The sequence below is a fragment of the Monodelphis domestica genome, chromosome 4 (genome assembly GCF_027887165.1).
Source record: "Monodelphis domestica isolate mMonDom1 chromosome 4, mMonDom1.pri, whole genome shotgun sequence".
Lineage (NCBI taxonomy): Eukaryota > Metazoa > Chordata > Mammalia > Didelphimorphia > Didelphidae > Monodelphis > Monodelphis domestica.
Window position 1 is genome coordinate 76,849,108 of NC_077230.1, and position 22,741 is coordinate 76,871,848.

A 22,741-nucleotide genomic window follows, 5' to 3' on the forward strand; every position below is an offset into this window, starting at 1 on the left:
TGTGTGTGTGTGTATCGCCATGCATTATGCAAGTATGGTGTGCACATGCATTCATCATAAGTGCCACAACAGAAGAAAACAAATGAAAAGGATAAAAGTCATGAAAATGAATGGGTTTTAGCATAAATGTAATTTTTAATATGCCTTAATGTGGTCATCTTACCTTAAAGAGGAGATAAAAATCAGTATAATGATACCAATATTAGTAGCTATGTGTATTTGATTATTAACTGCATATATCTGTGCTGTATAAATACAAGCACAAACATAAAATCATGAAATTATAGTTTTAGAGCTCAAAGAGATGTGAGGACTCATCTAGGACATCCTCTCCTTTTACCTTGGAGGCACTAAAGTAACTGTCCCAAGGTCACGTAGTGAGGTGTCAGTACATCAAAACCTAGTGCCTAACATTGTCTCCTGGCTCCCACATCTGTATTCATTCCACTCTAAACTGCTTCCTTAAATATATTTAATATCTACTTAAAATCATATATGTATATGTGTGTGCACATATGTTGAAGGATAATTTCCTGAAAGTTAAAGGAAAAAAATTAAAACTGTTTTTGTGACAACCTAAATCCTATCACTGATGTGAAATCTCCCTTAAAAATTGTAATTAATGGCTCTTGTGCCACACCATGAACCTTCTGGGTCAAACCTTGTAATCTGCAGTTTGAGAGGGCAGAGCTCAAATTATAACTTTTAAAAACTGATTATCTCTGAGCAATGTGACAAATCCATCTATTTTACATTGTATGAATACCAATGATTTGAATAGTAAAAAGGATGTGTGTCCAAGTGGACAGCTGATGTGGGGAATGGCCATTTTACTGGCTAAGGCTAAAGTCCAGCATAATGACTTGGAAGGCCACAGAGAGAGCATGCAAGGACGGAAGGCCAAAAAAGCACAAATCCAAAAAAGAACATAATGAACTATCTGATCAGAGGATGAAAATATTCCACACACATGTCCAATGTCAGGAAGGGAAAATGCAAATTTCCTTCACCTGCTGCTGCCTTTCTGTTTCTGCAACCTCAATCCAAGCTGAATTCCAGACTGGTAAAAACAATTTTATATAATCTTAGCTTTCAGTAGTCATTCTAAAAGTTTAAGAGTATCCATGATTTTGAAATTCGGTGCCTGATAGTCACGAGAACTATCTCATTATTGGCTGTCTGTAGCATACTTTCCAAAATCACCAGGTATTGCTTTACCCACTTCGGAAGTGAACCTTGTTATACAAACATCAGACCATCCCCTCATCTGCCACCGAGTTGCCTCAAACACCAAGATGGCGCTTGAACTCCTCTGAATGCCTCAGAATCCTCTGAACAGAAGGTACCTTGGGAGGAAGCTGGAGCTCTCAGGATGGGTCTGTGTAAGAGCAGACCCGCATAACAGACTGAACTCAGTGTGGGACCAGGATTCCTGAGGTTGGGCTCTGAGCGCAAAGGCCCCAAAAGAGAAGAGGGTACGTGGCTTAGTTGCGTCTGGCATTGACTGGGGGTAAGCATGAAAAATAGGAGAAAGGCACATTTGTATGACATGATAAAGAGGAATGTGGGACGGTTTGTAATCACTAAGCCCTTGCCCTGCTATTTATTTATATGAAGTGGTTTATTCTTGGTCCTCCAGAAGATCTAAAACCAGTTCTCAAGCATTTCTTCAAGCATCTTCAGTTTCCCGGCCTTTGAAGGCCTCCTCACATTTCTGGCATGGCTCATAGCCAAATGAAGGTGATAAATAACATCAAAGGCAGCCTTTCATTTATCAAAAGAGTCAGGTCCTTGCTCGTTTTTCAAACTTAAATAACTAATGAAAACTAGAGGGAAACAATTATAAAATCACAAGACCAGAGTTAGAGCTGAAAGTTCAGAGAAGTTACGTAGGACAATTCCTCTCCCACAGTCCTTTGCTTTAGAAGTAGAGAGACCTGAGCAAAGTAAACACTGTAAGTAAGAGTAAACACTACAAGAAGGATTAAATGAATCTGGTCTCAAACACTTCCTATCTGTGTGACCCTGAGCAAGTCACTTAACCCCCATTGGCTAGCCTTTACCGCTCTTCTGCCTTGGAGCCAATCAATACACACTATTGATTCTAAGACAGAAGGTAAGGCTTTAAAATTTTAAAATTTAGATGAAAAAAAAGAAGGATTAAAAATGGATATGTAACTATACCTTCAGCATTACTCCAGTGCCTCAGTTTTAGGGGGTTACCTGGGTTTTTCAAAGTCTTATGACAATGGAACAGAAGTTCTTCAGGTTCTGCCAACTTGTATAGGCTTGTAAGTATTTAGCCCTACAATAGAGCAGTTAAGTGGCACAGTGGACAGTGCACCAGGCTTAGAGTCAGGAAAATCCTCCCAGACTCTTATTAGCTATGTGACTTGGGCAACTCCTTTAACCCTGTTTGCCTCAGCTTCCTCATCTAGAAGATGAGCTGGACAAGGAAATGGCAAATGACTCCAGTGTCTATGCCATGCAAACTCCAAATGGGGCCACAAAGAGTCAGACACGACTGTATCAACTCCAAAACAACAAAAGCCCTGTGACAGGCTGGTGAGAGTGGGCCCACACAACTGTGGAACAAAGTCCATCCTCAGGAAAGGCTGGCCACCAGGTAATGATACTTTTTTTTGTTTGTTTGTTTTCATTTTCAGGTCATAAAAATTCAGAAAGACCATTTATGAGGATAGTTCACTGGGAGACAATCAGGATTAAAGGAAGGAGTAAAAGTACCTCTGAAAACACATCGTTTGAAATGTTATAGTATATAAATTCATAAAACACAAGGGAAAATAAAGGAGGAATGATTCAAAATACAATAAAGACGACATATTTTAAATACTTAAAAACATGTTTTGATGATTAGGTCAACTCAAATTCGAGAAGAGTTACTAAGGAAGGTCATGAATTCTCTATTACTGTAAAGACAGCTTTTCTGTTTACTTAAAGAATAACCTTTATTCTAACTCTTTATGCCTTTAATAATCATTATTACTTTTATTTATATCAGTATAAAATTTAATCAGTTTGACAATCATTAGTTACCAAGGATATAATAGATAAACATAATAAGAACTGATCATAACTCACATTTATATCCTGCTTTAAGATTTACAAACCACTTCTGCTTTTTAAAAAAAAGTCATTATTCCTATCTTACAGAAGAGAAGACTGAGGCATAGAAAAAATAAATGACAAACTTAAAAACACAAAGTAAGCTTTAATTATCAGTAAAAGTCAGATGATCTTATTCTGATAATTGCCCTTGCCTCTCTAAAAAGAAAACTAAGAAGAAAAGAAAAGCAAACTGAAGACTTCAAACCCTTCTCTAAATATAAATGATGGCATGTGCAAATCTCTATATCAACAGAAGGAAAGTGAAACAGAGTAGAAAAGATGTAGAATTTTCATTGCTCCCTTACATTTCAGAAATGTTTTTATCTTTTAATACTAGACTAATTGATCCATTTCCCAGTTTAACTCCCAGTAATTGATCCCTAATTCCTCCAAGAGACTCTCAGGGAAAGCTAGGCTTTCTTGAAATGCAGATATATTATTTTATGTCCCCAAATGATATCATTATTTGAGTAGCCCACGCTATGTAAAACAACATACAGATAAGAAAGCATCCCTTATCTAGCTTACATAGTCCAAATCTGGCTCCAATATTTTCCTTTAGTCCTGTAATGTGTTGCTATCATTCTCCGGGGCCAGCCCACACACACTGGGTTTTGCTATATCTCTGGTCCTCCCATCTGCTCTTTTATTTGCTTGACTCTTCTCTAATTTGACAAAGGTATCAATAGCACTGTCTTGATCCTTGTAAATATATTGTTTCCACACAATTCAGATTCTAGTTTTGAGATTCACAAATTAACTAAGTACTTTAAGGTATGCTGAGCAAAAAGGAAATAGACCTTAATATGCCTCAAAAGTGAATAAAGGGAATGGAAATATTCATATACTCACTACATAGTGTATAAGTTAAATTGCTTATGGGAGGGAAGCAACATATCAGAGTATATGATATATATGTATATGTACATATATATTCGGCATCTCTTGTACGAGTTTTTGCTTTGCTTTTAATGATTCTCTATCTTGCTGATTCAATTACTAACACAAAGAAGCCCTGAGAGGCAGTTGGACATGGAGAATTAGGCGAAACATGGTGTGATTATGAGTCTGAAAAACATGGATTCAAATCCTGCCTCTGACACATATTAATGATATGGTCATTAACTAGTTATCCAATCCCCCTAGGGCCTCAAAAAAGTCTCTAAGATTCTGAGTAACAAAGGAATTGCAGATGTGTACCAACTGTCACTATACCAAAGTAATAAATAATAGGTCATGGCCAAAAAAAAAAAGGAATAAAGCTAACATCTTTGGAAAATGAATACATCTCCATAATGAGCCAGATTTCTACTGGTGCTCACATTATACACCTTTAAAAACTGAATTAATTCCTTTAAGCCAATGAGTTTCTATTTAGTGCTCTGAATAAATCACTTATACAATAGTAGTATTTTAGGGTATGAAAGGGTTAACTGTTCCTGAAAGTCCCTGACATTAATTCAGTGAGCCACATACCTAGAAAATATGGTTCAATTATTAGTTGTTAGAATTTATCTCCATTATATTTTTATCTCCAGAAAAATAAAGACATTTTGAGGGGCATTTAATAAAACTACGTGATGTCAGCTTTGCAGGAGTCAAAATGGGTATCTTGAACTTCATTCTAGCTCCCCTTCAAACTTTTATCCATATAAAACAGAGTAAGTCACTTACAGCTCTTTTAAGAAGCCAAAATTCTTTCTCAAGATCCCTGAAGCCTAAGGTTATTTTAGGTGGTTCATACACATTAATCAAACCAACAAATATTTACTGGACATTTCAGTGTTGGAAAATTGAGAGAAATAAAAATCATCTTTCTTAATATATTTCTAAGTTGACTACATATACATGCCAAAAATATATGAAGTTTATCATAAGTGAGATATTCATTATTATCTCATTCCTACAAGTAGTAGAATTTTTACAGTAAATTTCTGAGGCTGCGAGGAAGCATTTGCATAGAACTGAGATGGAGTTCTTCTCTTTAAATGTGAGGGTCTAGCAATCACAGTTTAACTCCCAGTAAGCCCCCAGATTCTCCAAAGAACACCAGCTGATTGCTGTCTGTCTGAGCAAACCAAGCATCAGATTTGAAATACCATAACTCAACTCCTTGGAACAAAAGGTTCAAACTGTGCAAAGCTGATGCACTTCTCCTTTCTGGAGTCAATAAATTTACTGCCAAACAAAATTCTCTTTGAGAGATCTTAAATTTAATTCTTTCTTTCTCTTCCACATTGAATCATAGACAAACAGTGGGCACTGTCCTCAAATACTCTCAAACCTCAACTTACAACCTTACAAAATTTCTAGCACTAAGTCGGTTAGAATTACCTTAACCCAGGTACAGACTTTCTTTATTTTATATACACAACAGATAGAACTGACTTATTCCTAGAAGTGCAATTCATTGGGAGCTTTATATAAACAAAACAGGAGAGGGAAAACCTCTGCAGACCAACATACTGTATTTAATAGAAAGGGCACAGGAATGCTCTGCTTATATATACCTATTAAACCCAAACGTGCACATGTAATGCTGAACTTTGCATTAGGAGCCTAACTTGCATGCCCTGGGCAGCGATCAACGATGAAGGAACAGACAGAGTTACAACATGATGATTAACTAGTGCCCTGTGCTATTATTCATCACAGGTATTGTAAGCCGTCAAGGCAGTGATGGGGCGGTGGCCCTCTTCCCATAAAGCAGCAATGCCAGTACAGACTGGATGCTTGGACACAAAACAAGGTAGAAAAAGAGTAAAATATTGAGCCAGCCAAGGGAATGTTCTGCCTAATCCATCTCCAGTTTTAAATATAAGGAGCAAATCTACATGAATGAGCATTTCCCCTTGGAATTGGCATATACTGTGTTTACAGGGTGTTGACAAACACTAATCATTATTGATCATACTATACATATCAAAACTCCTAATACTTCCTTTTTAGAATTACTCTACATATTGTAGCAAGGAGGGATTCTAACATTGGCTGGCAAGGAACGATGCTGATAGGTAAGCAGGTAGGTATAACCATCATGTCAGTTCCTGAACAGATGGTCCAAGTGAGTCCATTTAACTGATGGTATACCCTATGAGCTTGAATCCCTGAACAATTAAATAATAACCAAAACACAAGAGGGCCTATCATGACTATATCCCTATATTAGGCATATTTACTTTGAATATTCTAGAATAATTCTTCCCCCACCACCACAAAAAGCAGCATAAACCAACCAGGGTTAACAGAGCATTCATCAACTCTTCATTGCATCTTTTAGAAAATGGCAGTGTTCAGATTTTAAGACATACATACTCCAGAGTTATCCTTGCACTTAATAGTGAAGATAGAATAAGTACTTAAATGAAGGCATCTTTTCCTCTCCTCCCCTACATCACTTAAAGATTAAACACATTCCCTGGGATTTTAGTTTCTCTGACTAACAAGCATTATTCAAGAAAATCTACAAGTTATAGCTTAATATTTATATTCTAAAGAAATCTTGTGCTGTTTATTTAACAAGATCTTGGAAGAAACTATTTACAAAAATAGCAAATTTTTCATTTCAACAAACTTTTTCTGTGAAAGGGTATGCTCTCCATGTGGATTTATTATTTTACTAAATAGTTTTAAAATGCAAGAAATGAAATATGCACAATTGAATGAACTATTAAGAATCTACAAGTCACCAATTTACTATATTTTATGTCATGGATGCCTTCTTAAAAACTCGGCGGGTATGGTTCTTAGAATGATAACCTCATTTAAATATAAACTCCAAAGATACACTAGTTTGAATTTCTAGGTTGAAAAGGTAAAGGGGGTTTTGTATGCTTCATTGTTATCCAAAAGAATTATTTAAAATCCTTTTCCTGTCACAGATTGCAAAGGAAGGAAGTGTAGGTTCTACATATATAGTTGGGGGACAGAGAGGAGAGAAATGTGAAACAACGAGATTTTGTTTTTTCCTTCCTATATGCAGAAATGATGAGTTTGGGATAGAATTTAGACTGTACATCCTTGGTACTTCTGTACCTTAAAATACTGCCGAGTATTAATTTTTCATCAAGTTGTCATTTTCTCTGACATTTGGTTTTATTAATCAAGGCATTTATCATTAATTTGTAGAAAATACCATAATTAAGTCAAATAAAATAAAACCCTTAAAAGGTTAAAATTAGAAAGCAGGTGAATTAGGACTTTGACATTAGCCTGTTGACACACAGGAGCTTTTCCGAAGTGTGGGGAAGGAAATTTTGCTGTGGGTTGGTACCTCGGTCTTTGGGTTGTCTGGTTTAGAAAACTGTTCTAGAGATTTGATTTAAATCTCCCTGACAGTTTTGACATTCAGGTGAAAGGGCGGCTGCTGCAACATTTGAAACAATTTGCATATCCCCCTGCTAAACGCAATGTTAGAGGTGTGCACTGATGTAAAGAAATTAAAAACAAGCTTTCACACATGCTTATGTGTATATATTCACAAAAGTGATGGTTGGATCTCCCCAACCCACCCCCCTCCAATGTAATCTGTGATTTACTCCTCTGTAATAAATTACTCTTCCATGCTATTCTAGCCAGAAGGTCTAACCATGCATGTAAGTAGCAAAGTAATTACATCCTTCTCTTGTCTTTGGATCCTTCTTCAATATTGGTGAGCTCTCTATACAGGTTAGCCATAGAAGTCAACCTTCATGGCTGCTAACTGAAATTCTGGTCTGCTGGCCACCAGCAGTCATTAAAATAGATCTAAACGGATATATCTGAACACTTTGTTGCTTTCTAAATACCTTTATCCCTCCCTTATGGTTTGTTTTCATTCTCTCCCTTTCTTGCTGGATAATGGCTGGGTACTGTCTTTTTAACTGTAAGCAGTGATGTTGTGAGGCTCAAATGAGATCATGAATGTAGGCTCTTTGCAGACTTTAAAGTGCTACATAAATGCCATCTATTATTATGATTAGCTTAGTGACCAGACCTCCAGGATGGTGATGACTTTATGCCCTGAGCTTTCTATACCACTCGTGACAAATTTGCGTAATATTCATAGAGCAATAAGGGGAAAAGCTGGTAAACGTTTAACAACTGAGTTTTACTAGGGGTGTGGGCGGGAGAGTGAAAATTTTTTAATTTACTTGTAAGTTTAATCTTCATTATTAACACTTTCTAAAATCTAGATAATCAACAACAAAAAAAAAATTAAGCCCTGATTTCTACTGATTGCTGATTTTTTAAGTGTAAATGCAGACACTAAAAATTTAGCAATCACCTCTTATAAGCCTGTTAGAGCTGGCTCCAGCACAGCCCTGGCTCCAGGCCAACGTTTCTATTTAAAAAGAAATAAGGTATAAATACGAAAGTGTCCTAAATTAATGAAACAAGAAAAAGAAAGACCTATTCCAATGAATGAAGGGAAAGGGGGAAAGGAAATACCCAAATTGAACTTTAAATAAGAAACTGTAAAGTCTCTTTCTTTTGGGATTAAAGATAATGATACTCAAATTAGATCATATATGTAGAATGCTTTGAAAGCCATAAATTTCCTTATAAAGATTAGATATTATAAATACTTTGACTAGTAAAAGCAGTTAATGTGGGTAACTTGCCAAAGGCTAGTTAGGTATGAGATAATGAATTAAGAAAGTCAAACATCATATAACAGTTGAAGTTCATATATGCCAAAGACTTACCTTCACTCTCCAAAGTCTGACGCAGTGAAGAACAATTAACAATTTTTTCCGTGAATCTGTAAAAAAAAACAAAAACACAACTTAAACTTGGTCATCTGCTGAAACACTACCTTGCATTTTCATAACAACCTGATAACTAGGGGAAGAGGGTGGCCATTGGTGAACAGAAAAAATGCATATTCAACTCTTGGGAAATTGCAAAGTCCAATATACTTAAATATATGAGAAGAACAAGTATGCATCAAAATATAAGACATAGGATTAAAACCCAGCTCACTGCATATGTACTCTTCCCAGAGATGAAGGGGAAATAAAAGCAAAAATCATACCAGTATAACAAAACATCATTAATTTGCATTCCACTAATTTGAAAGCTACCATAATTCAGATCTGAGTTGATCTAAAGCCTACCTATCTCTCTATGAAATGAAGGATTTGCTTAAAAAATTAATAGTATAAATAATATTTTAAAGGAGAATGTTTAACCTACATTAGAAAAATAATTCTCGAGTAACCTTAAAAAGCACATTAGTAGCATCAATTATAATATAAATAACAAAAACATTATCTCAAGTCCATGGTTTAGTACTGCAAGGCTCTGTGCTAGTCACTGAAGGGAATATTAAAATATTAGTATGACAAAATTACTGACTCTCAGAGCTAAGTCTGGAAGGAATTTCATCTCTACTTCTCAAAGTTTGTCCATCAGGGTCTTTAATTGGCAATACTTTATTATGCTTATTCATGATATTTTATAATAAAGATCATTTATTTTTTAATACATAAATCAGAAGAGTCTTTGTCCTAATTATTATGAATCTGTGAGCTTTTACTATTGATAAGTTGCTTTTTGAGACATTTCAGAGAATAGAAGAATTAACCAGGAAATGCTTTCAGAATTGAAGTTGGCACACTGTAGTCTTGGAAAAGGATATCTCTAAATTTGCTATGAAATCTCAGTGATGACCTTGATATCATGTGTACTAATAATCTCCACAGAGAATAAGAAATCTGAACTCTCAAAAATCAGTTCTACTAATAGAAAAATGTATACATAAACACAAGCTGGTTAAAAACTTATAAACCTAACATAACAGTGTTTTAAAATATGCTACACTAAAATTAATCAAGGAAAATTATATGCTTCAACATAATCCACACAATTAAAATCTTGAGATCTTACTGTTTTTGCTCACCACCCACTCTCTTCTCAACCTCTTACAATCTGGTTCTGTCCCCACCATTCTGCTAAAACTGTTCTCTCAAAAGTCACCAGTGACCAACTAATTGGCAAATCCAAGGAACCTTATTAATTCTATTCTCATTCTCCGTGCCCTCTCTGCAGCCTTTGACACTTACTAACCACCAATCCTATTGAACGCTCTCCTCTGCTGGCTTCTGAGATACCTTTCCTATTACTCCTGCTGACACCCTAATACCTCCTTTCCTGGACTTGGCAGTCCCCAAAATTTGAGGTCATTCCGTGTTACAAACTTTTGTTCCTCTTCTCTCATAGTCTCTGTCCGCTGTTAAACTTACTCATCTTCAGGAAATTCAATTGTTGCCTGTATGCAAGCAACTTCAGAGTCAATATATCAAGCCCTAGGCTTTCTTTCCTTCTCCAATTAGAGAAACAGTGATACCGGCTTTGGAGAGAGAAGAAGGCCTTGGTTCAAAATCTGCTTCTGTTGTTGCCTTGAGAAGCAATGAGTTGACATAGTACAGAGGGCTGAATCTGGAGTCTACAAGTGGTACTGAGTTTAAATCCAGCCTCAGGTCCTCATTAGCTGTAGAACCCCAAATGACAAATCAACTATACTAGCTGACTTGCTGTTCGTGCCACACAATATTCCATCTCCTTCCTCCATGACTTGGCCTGGCTATTCCTGCGTTTCTTGATGACTGAGCTCCAATGCCGTCTTCTCGAGGAGACCCTTCCTTTGAGATGAACATTCTCTGCATATAATATCTTGTAGGCATGTAGTTATTTAAATGTTCCCTTCATAAAATCACCTTTATTATATTTCCTCTAAAATTGACTCACTATTTCTATCCATAGTATTGCCCAGATATAGTACCTTCCACATTTGGAATATCAGTATTATCTTTAACTCGTCCTCTTCTTTTATCTCAAATCCAGTGATTCGCAACATCCTTTTGATTCTAAGTCCGTGATAGCAGGCTCTTCTCCCTCAACGCTTGAACTCTGCTCAGAACAAGTCTTTGATCTGTAACCACCCTCCCCTGTCAAACTAGACTTCACAGGGTGGCAAAGAGCTTAATAAAGGGTAGTCGATTGACTGATTATGGAGATGACCACATAACATCTATGCTCAAAACCTTTCAAGCATTCCATGCCATACTGCCTAAAAAGTTTAAATTCCTTTCGATTTAACCCTCTCTTTCTGGATGCCGTCTGAACTCATGCTCCTCTCTTCCACATAATCTACCCTTCTGGCAAAGTATTCTTCACCATATCCAGTGCCTACCCTACAATTTTCTACCTCTAGTCTAAGCCCTGGAATGTTCTTCTCACATTCTATGTGCCAGGTCTTGATGACATAAAAACAAAAGACAAAACAGTCCCCATCCTCAAGGAGTTTATAATTTAAAGGGGGACACAGACAAATAAATATACAAAAAGATACATAAAAGATAAGTTGGAGATATATTCAGAGGGAAGGCAATAACATTAATGGAGACTGGGAATGGCTTTCTAGAGGAGGGGAATTTTACTTGGACTTGAAGGAAGCAAGAAGCAGAAATGAAAGGGAAAAAATTCTAGACATGATGGACAGTCAATGAAAATTACCAATCACGAGATGGAATGTCTATAAAAAGCTGGAGTAACCAATATTAGTAAGCTTGAGAGTAAGAAGGGATGAACACTTCTTGACTTGGAGAGAAGATAAGGGATAAACAAGAGACATGGCAAGTATAGGTTTCCAACCTATAGCTTTATAAACAGTAGTTTCAGCTTGCTGATATTTTTCCCTCCATACCTCCTTTCTTTTTTCACAGACACTTCCAAATACTCTCCCAACCCTTAGTCCTCTTTCCTGCCAAACTAAAAAACTTATTCCTAACACTCAACACTATTTCTCTTTTTCTCTTCCATAATTCTTATCTGACCCCCACATCCTCTTGCCCCGACATCTTCCCTGCTAAATATACCAGTAAAGAAAGCAGCACTGGAGTGAAAATCTTAAGTATAAAATGACTCCTGAAATTTTTGCAGAATCTCTTTCCATTTTTGGAAATATAATCTAACAATGCTGTATAATTCAGAGGAACATCATGGGTAGGAGAGTCATCAGTAGTAAAAACTGTAAGTCTTCTGGACATATAAAGTGATTCCCTGCCCCAGATGGGGAGCCCCACTGAAATCTACCTTGACCTGAATTTATAATCCTAAATGTAATATTTATATAGAGCTTATGCGGTGAACTTTGGTCTGATCAAAGTAGCTAAGATTGATCCTCTTAAACTAACAGATTAAGGAAGGTGCTTTATTTTGTTTGAGCAGAACTATAGTTTGTCTTAGATACTACTGAGATTTTGCAGTAAACTGGACAAGGGAAGATTTTACCTGGGTAAAAATGCCATAGAGGAAATGCTTCTTTCATTTCCAAGTAAGGGATATAACAGGATAGTGACACTTCCTCATTTCTGTGACAAAATTATAATACTTCAACAACAAATCCATTTATTACCCAGGAAAAGAGGATAGATCAAATTGTGATGCAACATTTCCCAGATCAGTATTAGAAAGAGTGAATCACTAATAATATGATTTTTAAAAATAATACATGTGCCAAAAATAGATTTTATTGAAAATGATGCCACATCAGAGTTTATATTTGTAAAAGAACAAAAAAAGCATTAAATGACCATAGACGTGACATGTTCAGAAAAACTCAAATGGAAATACTTTTAGCAGCTATGATGGTATGAGTTTGGGTTTCATACAAAAGTAGAACTTTAGTGAATACATGAAATACATTTAAAAGGAATAATAATAAGTGTCAAGAGCCTGTTTTCTATACAGGAAAATTCCTTTAGAAGCCACATCATTAGGTTTCCTGAGCAGTTCAGAAATTCATTTGAAAATGTCCATCTGTCCCCTTTCTGGTTAAAACTTTAGGCCAACTGTTTGTCCAAGGATTTTTTTAATGCCTCACCAAAGCAAACCACAATGATCAATAGGTCTTATGAACAAAAGAAACAGGTAATACTTGTAACACTCTCATCCAGATACCCCATAGCTATTAATTGCATACATAATTAATTAATTATAAAAGAAAAAGCAAAGCCTGAAATGTTGAAAACTTTAGGTGTTGTGTTATCTTTGTCTAGTAGGAAGCATGCCCTTGAAACACATTAGTTATAACATATCAATTTAAATGAGAGTAGCATTACAGAGAGACAAAACATGCCATATGAACAGATGAAGATTTCAATCATCAACAAGACCATGCTGTTCATTCTTGCATAAACAAATGTGTTTTCATCATGGGGGCTTAACATGCAGTTCAAAGGTTATCCTCATATTATAATAGCATTACCTTTTGGGGGGAAAGGGAGTGATTTCATCACTATAGGGAGCTGGGAGGGGGCAGGGGAGAAGCAGTAGAGCGACTGATACATTCGATGACTTGTCCAGAATCTCACAGCTGGGATATGACAGAAAACTGAACCCAGGTCTTGCTTATACTGAAGTTGGCTTTCTACCCACTACACCATGGCTGCTTCTCATGGTGGTGATTCTTAAGGATATTAATTGTCATTGCTGTTACTTAACAATATACAAAATATGGAGGTTTTTCCTTCAATCTGAGGTAAGGTGAGTGAAAACTTCTAAAAGCAATACTTTACTACTACTGTGAAATATACAATACTTATTCACTAGATATACTTTAAAACTTTGTATTTTTTCTTAATATGTTTCTAACATTAATTGAAATTCAAGTTATGAAAACATAAACTGAAAGAACTCTGTAGGTAACCAAGATCTAGAAGCATATAAAATATATGCCAGTCCTCTGCTTATAAAAACTAGTTTGGTTCTAATCCAATCACAGGAAAGCAAACAAATTTTCTAAGTAAATCATTTAGCTTAGCTTTAAAGAAATGCCTAGTATGGAGAATAACATGGAAATCTGGTAGGTTTTAGAATAGACTCAAAGGCTTAGGTCTATTCTAAAAGTGTCCAGAAGAGCAAAATCAAACCAAATCAAATCCTCAAGAGATTTTATAGCAAAGAGCCATCTTTACTGTAGAATTTTCTCCTTTATCTTCTTAATAGAGAGGTAGGAAATTTTCCTGGGCAGAATGCACAGAGACTTGACTTCAGAATCAGGAAGACATGAGTTTGAAACATGCCTCCGCCAGTTATAAGTTGTGGGACCTCTCTGAATCTCAATGACCTTATCTGTAATATAAGGATAATAATAGCATGTACATTACAGAGATGTTGTGAGAACCAAATAGGATAACATATAGAGTACTTTCTGTATCTATGCTGGCTATGTAAGAAGAGTATATGCCACATATTTCTTCAGTCTCATTTTAATTTCATCTAAACCTTTCTAATTTTACTCTCATGTACCTTTAAGTTCTCCTTTAAATTCTTCCTCTGATATACTAATATCATGGCATGAAGGTGATCCTGCCTTCCCAAAAGATCAGCTAAAAAAGACCTATTAAGTCCTACAAAGTTGGAAAGGTTATGGATCTAAAGGTGGACTATATGTCTGTTACTTCAGGGCCATCTTAGGTAAGTCTGGGAGGTTCCTTACTAGCTTGGCTTGAGGATGAGGAATATTTTAGCCACAGAAGCTTTCAAAGATAATTGACCAATTTATGAAATCTAAGCAATCTGCATTTGCTGGGAATATCTGAACCAGCAAATCCTGGGTTCTTTTAAAGTATCCTATGTCACTTACTCTTTTTATGTATTCCTAAATTCTTCTTATCCACATTTTCCCAATAGTCCACCTTAACTAAATCTTAAAAAATCAGTACCAACAAATAAATAAATTAAAACTCAATGACTATAAAAAGTACGCCATCTCAATGGCTTAATTATTAAAAGGTAAACAAAATGCTTTCTTGAATTATTTACTCAATCTTTTTCAACTAAAATTTCAGAGTTTTGAAGTATGAAATATGTGCTTCCTACAAGAACATATAAAACAATTTATTTAAAATATTTTGTAAGAAAGGCACCCAAGGGGCCTTAAAAACTTACATGAATTAAATTTTAGAAGACTAGAAGAGAAGGGAGGGTAAAAGGAAGAATAAAGAAGTGGAACTTGAGATTTCTCATCATTGGAGTGCATGAGAAAAACAAAAACGTAGGAAAAAGTGATATGATTGGGAATAAGCAAACCTTATTTTTATCCGAAGCTAACAAAGAAGGGCAAAACATACTCATATAGTTTTTTGCAAAAATATCATACCACCTGGCAAATAGGTATTTAATACATGTTACTTGATTGACTTATTATTAATAATATATCAAATTCAATTGGGAAACAAATTGGGATTGGGGGAGTCAGGCAGAGGCAGGGAAATACCTGGGCAGGAATAGTCACAAGTAAAAAAAAAAACCTCCCTGGTGTTATATAAGGGAGAAGGAGAAGAAAAGAACTAGAATCTAAAGAAGTGCGTTGGATTTCCTCTTGAACAATTGGTAAATGGTTGATAGATGAATGTAATAAATGGAATAGAATATTATTTTACCATAAGAAATGATGGAGAAGGGTTCAGAAAGTTCTGGATAGCATGAACTGAGAAATGAGCAGAGTGAAGAGAACGATTTATAAAAAGATACCTTTTTAAAGAAAAACACCTTGTGGGGGCAACAAGGTAGCTGAGCAGATGAAGCTGCCAAAGCTAGAGATGGGAGTTTGTGGGTTCAAATTTAACCTCCACATTTCCTAGCTAAGTGATGCTGGGCAAGTCACTTAACCCCAATTGCCTAGCCTACACCACACTTCTACCTTGCAAGTGATACTTATATTGATTTTACGGCAGAAGATAAGGGTTTAAAAAAAAAGAAAAAAGCAGCTTCAAAAACCTTAAGAACTCTGATCAATGCAATAAGCAACTATGTCCTCAGAGAAGCATGTTACTTCCTGACAGAGAGGTGATAGACACAAAATGAAGAAAGGAGCATCTATTTTTGAACATGGCCATTGCGTTGATTCATTTTGCTTGACTGTGCTTTTTTGGTGGCACAGTGAATAGAATATTGGGCCTGCAGTTGTGGAAAGGATCTGAGGTCAAATTCAGCCTCAGAAATTTAACAGCCATGTAACCCTAGAGAAGTTTCTTAACTTCTTTTTGCCTCTCGTTCCTCATCTGTAAAATAAAGATTATAATAGTACCTACTTCCCAGGATTATTGTGAGCTTCAAATGAGATTAAAATAATAATTGTAAAGTGCTTAGCACAGTCTTGGCACATAGTAAGCACTATATAAATATTAGTTCTTATTAGCTATAATTATTTGTCACAATGGCTTTGTTTTTTTTAAGCACAGAGGAAATAGGAATGGGAGGAGATAAAGGGAAATTTAACATTTTCTAAATTTCACAAACAAGATCAGAATGATATTCAGAAGGTCAGGCAACCAGGACAGTTTTGATAGTAATGTATAAGGTTTATTTTATATTTAAAAGAAAAAGAAAAGCATTTTGTGAAATGGAGATCCATAGTTTCATATATGTGTGTATATAAACATTTATATATTTAAAGTTACACATAGGAACTTCTTTTTCTTTTCTGGTATGTAAATACTCCTGAGCTGTTTAAGAATAAAAATAAAAATATAAAGATGTATTACAAGTCTAAAAACATTTCTTTCTAATTTTAATTTTTTTCTTCTTTATCTGTGACTTCACAAAATAACAGAGTAGTTATTGTAGGTAAAAGCAAATGCCAGTTGAACCTATATAAATGCTGATTAACTAGATCTTTTGATGAATTGAAGATTTTTTTTTATTTTTGTTACTGAAAATCTTCTTTAGTGGACACTGCTAACTTCCTAAGTAAAGTAAAATGTCAGTCAGTCAACAAGCATTTATTTTTACCTTAGTCAATCTGAACCTTTAATTCTCATTGTACCAGAGCACAGATTAAAAAAGTATTAGAGATTATACTCTTTCTTTCAAGCCCAGAATACATCTCAGAATGAATCAGCAGTAATGATTTTTCCTTCTCATTATTTACACCCCCTACACACACAATATCAGTTCATAAACATCTTGATTAAAAAATTATGGTTGACTAAGGTTATGGTATAGATGAGAATATCCATTCCTTGAGGGCAGGGACTATCTTGTTTGTTTGTGTCCGAGTCCCTGCTTGGACATACTAAGTGCCTAATAAGTGCTTTTTCATTCATATATTCTTAGTATCACTCTAATGTATCAGGGAACACTGTTTCTCTTGAATTTTTGGTTCCCTCAGCAGTGGGAAGAACTATATTAAAAGATGTTGTCTGTTGTTTAGTTGTTTTCACTTATGTCTGACCATTCATAACCCCATTTGAAGTTTTCTTGGCCAGGACTCTGGAGTGAATATGAAATGATATGTGGTTTTAAACTTTACTTCTGAAGTAGAAATAAAGCCAGAAATTTTAAATAATTTGAAAGTCTTGTGTACTGTTATGTGAATTATTATCCTGAATTATTTTGTATCCTAATTATTTGTGTATGTTATATCATCCTACTAGATTCTAAACTCTTTGCTTTATCTAATCTTTGCAAATCTTCCAACATCTAGGATTGTTCTCTGAACACAGTAGGCCCACAAATGTCTGTTGAAATCAATTAAGTTGATGAGATTTAATAAATGCTTCTGTATCTTAAATGAGCCTACTAATTCATTCATCTTAAAAAAATAACATCAAAAGCACTCTACTCTGACTAAATTCCAACAAATTTTTTTAATAACTTGCTGGTGAATTTGATTTCAGTTTTAAGCACTTAAAAAGGGGGTTCTCTTTCTCAAAAATCTCTAGGGGCCAAAATGCCCCCAGAAAATATTAGTTAAAAATATACAGCTGGGAAATCCTCCAACAGATGTCATCTTCTTCCTTTTCCCTAACACTTTTAAGCCAGAGAAATCCATATATTGACATAAAATGGCATTTGTTGGCAATGGCAGGTCACTGATCCCTCAGCAGGTATCAATATATGATGCTCTAGAATTATTACCTTCCAAATATGGAATTACTTCTTTGTGATTTTTAAAATTCAGTTTAAAGTAAAATACATCTTTGTGAGGGCAAAAGAGTTAACTCAGTGGCTAAAACTGTAGCAATTTGAAAACTTCCTTGGCATCCCCATCTATCTGACAGATTGAGTGTTCCCAATGACAGCAATCTCATTGTACCACAGAACTTGCACTCAGTGTACCAAACTTTAGATTTCTAGGTACACCCACTGATGGCAAAGCCTGTTAACAAGATGAAATTTGTTATTATTATATTCATCAGTTTTTTTGGAATTATTTCTTTTGTCTTTTTCCAAGGATTAACAAAAAATTGATATTTTAAGATCCTTTATTAGAGTCATCTATTCCAAAAAAATATTTACTGAATTTTTCTACAATTGACAAAATCAGAGTTTTAAACTATACTTTTTGAAAAAAAGTTCATGGAAAATCACTCATGAACTTATCCTGTCAAATTATGTACAGTGTAGGCCCTACCCATATGCATTTATGTACAAATTTTCACATATATTCCATTTTGTCTATTATCTTCCACCATTGGAAGGTAAGCTCCTTGATAATAAGAACTTTGTTTTTGCTTATATTTATGTCACCAGTAATTAGCATAGAGCCTGTTAACATAGTAGTTAATAAATGCTGGTTGCCTTTCCTATCTTTCTCCCTCTTAGGGGAGAAATTATAAAACTACAAGTTTGATCTATCTTTGGTCTAGTCCATCTCTTCCTGATCATTCAAGAAATCTAGTTCTTTTTCTAGTTTTAGCCCAAGACAGGGATTACAAGAGTCCTTGGACCTTCTGATTCTATAGTTAAATATCATTTCTTATTCACTTCCATAGTTGAAGAAGAATTGAAGAAGAATTAAGTATGGTTTCCTCATTCTCTAATCTAAAACTTTAATCTCTAGTCCTAAGATTCTCTGGAATTTACTGAGTACATTTTCTTTCCCATTCCAGGTCTTGTTCTTCCTTATCTCCTGTTCTACTAGGACTATCTGTTCTATCTCACCATTCCCATTTTGACACAGAACTACACTGATTTATTTATTTAAGAAATATTAATAAAATATAAAGAGAAAAATGGTTTGGTCACTGAGATATCCAAACTCACACACATACACACATTATATACATATACATCAGAAGTTCCCCCCACTCAAATATTAAACATAAATGGCCCTAAAGAAAGGAAAAACTAAATCTCATCCCACATCTAGTACTGTTTTAATACTCAGGAACTAGCCTGGATTGGTCTCATTAAAAAATTTATTACATTGTATCAATTATTTATTAATACCTACTATGTGCAAAGCAATGTTCTAGACTACTAGGGAGCTAGAGTTCAAATAATGCACAGTCCAGCCTCTCAAGGAGTTTACAACGTAGAATGAATAACAAGAAAGTCAAATATTAAGGCATAAGGGAAAGATTTCTGTAGAAGATATGTGAAAGAACATAATAGGGTTCAACAGTTAATTCAACAGTTCAACAATGGAGAAGGAGGGTACTCAAGGAATTGTCAAAAGCCTGAGAAAAGACACAGAGTGGAGAGACCGGCTGTATTTTCAAAAAAACTAAGTAGTTTGGCTAGACCATAAACGAATTCTGGGAAGAGTATTAGGTAGTTTGGAAAGGTAGGATGGTGTTAAGTTGTAGAGGGCCTGGACAAAATAGGAAATAGAGAAGTCTGAATTTTATTTAAAAGTTATTAGTTAGTCACTGAGGGGTAATATGACCAGTATGGGAAGGAAGATTATTCTGGCCAAGATATAAGGATAAATTCATTTACTGATAAATTTCTAATGTGCCATAAGCATTTTAAAAATTGAGACCAGTTTCAAGTTTTCATTTTTGTCTTTGCATTTATTACTTAACAGAACACATGGTACATGGTACATGCTTAACAAATGCTTACTAGCAAGTTATTCATTAATTCAACAAATATCAAGTGTTTATTCTATGAAAGCACTTTTTCATAAGTTCCAGGCTGAAAAATGCTTAGTCTCTAGGGCTTGGAATGTTCTCTGACATCAAAGCATTTGGAGGAATGTCCATTTTCCACATCTTTTCATAAGAGACAGTATAGAGTGATAGGCAGAAGGCTAACCTTGAACACAGGAAATACTGGTTTCAAGTCCTGTCTCTGAAATACTGAGTAAATCACTTAACCTATCAGGCAGCTCTCTAAGATACCAAGGAGTTGCCAGTTTTTATGAGTAGAATAATTTCTACCTAGAATTTTGTAGCCAGTTGAAATTATGTCTAACTCAAATCAGAATATAACATGCCAGACATATTCCTTGACCAGACCTGAAAGTAGCCTGGTACTTACTATTTCACTCTCTCCAAATCTGCAATTTGTCCTTTAAAATCTCTATTTTTAATAACAAAGAAAGAAATTTCAAAGGAGGGGCAAAGATTTATATCTGGAAAGGAACTTAGAGGTCAGTTAGTCTAATCTCCTATTTTACAAATGATATGTAGACCCAAAGAGGTGAAAGATGCTAAGATCACAGAGGTAGTAAATAGAAGAGCAAGGATTAGAACCCAAATCTTCTAATGGGTTAGCCAACATTTTTTCTACTATACAAAGCCACCACTTTGATATTATAGCCTGAAAAACTGACAGTGCCCCTTTCACTATGTGGACTTCTCTTGTGCAAATTGAGATGGGCTGTTCTCCTTGAACTAAGAAATGTAAAATTTATTTATATTAACAAAACCCCTCAATGTCATTAGGTCTAATAACAATTCTTTGGCATCTAATGCATATTCCTATATACAATTTGAAGCCTTTCTTTAACATTATTACAATTTGACCAAAAGGTTAATTTACAGTATTCTAGCCTCATATTCCAATCCATACCCAAAGCAATTTTATAATTTTTGAGGGAAGCTATAATAAATATTTTGTTGAAGTTTAAAAAATCTATTTCCCTTACCCCTGTTAGTTATGTTTTCTCTATTTTAGGCATTATTATAGTTATTAAGCATTACTTCTTTGTAATAAATTCATCAATTTCTTTATCCTCAAATGTTTTCTGATTCCCCCCATTCGGTGTCATATGGAAAAGAAGGTCTGACACACTGTAAATCTACTACCTGTTATGTTATTTTTATTTACTTTTCTTAATTTCATTTTTATCTCTCAAAAATCCCATGTCTTCACAAACTTTCTATTAAGAATGTAGAGCTAACAGTCTAATATGCTTGTTAACTAGATATCCTGATTTCATATTTTTCAAGTCTCCTTTTATCTGCTTCTCATCAATAGCAATCTATTTTCAGCAGTTTCTTCCTTATTCCCATTGTTCGACATTACACATCTCCGTCAGTCTAACTATTCAATTAAATTTAAGTCTGATAAAGATTTTAAATGATAGTTCATTAATCTATATCTTCGGGATATGCTACTTATTAATTAGTAAAACTATCATTTTCCATTGTCCATCTTGGAGTTTCTGTAATAAATTCCACTGCCAATCAGCTTTCATTAACTTATCAACCTTTCCAATTTGTGATAACCAATAAATCCTATTCTGCATTTCTGGCATCCAATTCTATCTTACCTACATAAATCTGCTAAGGCTAACCGTGTCAAAAATATTTTTTAGCTCCAACTAGGATTCTATTAAAATGGTAAAGCTGAAACCAATCTAAACAAAAAGTTTACTATTCATTTACATTGGATATGTCAATGTAATCTTGATTTTTTTCAAAGAAAATGAGATTTTAAAAAATGATTAAAAACATCTTCAATTGGATTCACTATTCAATAAATGAAAACACTTGAGACTTCTAGCAAAAATAAACCTTGAGATGGTTAAAATATCCATTCTAAATAATGAGAACATTTAGATAATTGTCTGTGGAAAACGCAGATCAGACTTTCAGTGGTCACAAAATGCTTGACCTTCACAGGTAAGCTGAATGCAGCAAGCATGCCACTAAATTATACAATAGGGGTACAAATGGGGAATCTTCCTGAAAAATACCATTTTCAAAAGCTCCACAAAATAACTGATTCATTAAAGCAATAGCTAGAAGATTCTTTTTCCTGATGTGTTTAGGGAAGGCTCATGAAACAATAGACCGTGCAACCAGAGAATAAAGCCTTCAAGCCTCACTTGTACAATATATAATGTTTTATTACCAATATTAGTGCTCTTGCCATGTATTCAGAATGTCGTGGGAACAAGTTCCCCAAAGAACACAGGTTTGCTGATCTCGGGTTCCTGATGAAATCACATGATAGAACAGGAGCTTTCACACACAATCAAGCTGACAGTCACTCAGTACTCTGAGGGACCAATTTTTCCCTGTAGACATTAGTATAGCACAAATCATGAAGTGCCAAAATTTTGAGTGTTAAGTGCAAACCTCTTGTCTTTGCTCAGGTATCAGTAAAAAGTACCAGTTTGATACTTGGAGAAGGCAGTCAGGTTCCCCGAACTGAAGATGGGAATTAGAGGTATTTCCCTGATCTGCTTAAGTTTATCTACCTCTCTGAAAAGAATAAAACATTTTCCACAAGGGATTATTCTAATCTATGCTGCCATTTCAATTCAATAAATATTTATTAAGTGCTTACTGTCTACAAAGCATATAAAGCACATTGCAGTCAATAGAGAGGATCTCAAGAAATTTACAATCTAATAGGGAGATAAAACATGCAACATTTTAAT

At 34.9% G+C, this 22,741-nt stretch overlaps 1 protein-coding gene across 23 annotated transcripts in view; it reads right to left on the reverse strand.

Annotated features, from left to right (window-relative positions):
- Positions 1-22,741, reverse strand: part of ZBTB20 (zinc finger and BTB domain containing 20) — a 1,063,249-nt gene that overhangs the window by 847,270 nt on the left and 193,238 nt on the right. For all 23 annotated transcript variants that reach the window (XM_056797120.1, XM_056797129.1, XM_056797131.1 and 20 more), the window contains one exon: positions 8,817-8,872. The gene's annotated coding sequence lies outside the window, so the exon portion shown is untranslated. The remainder of the gene's footprint in view (positions 1-8,816; positions 8,873-22,741) is intronic.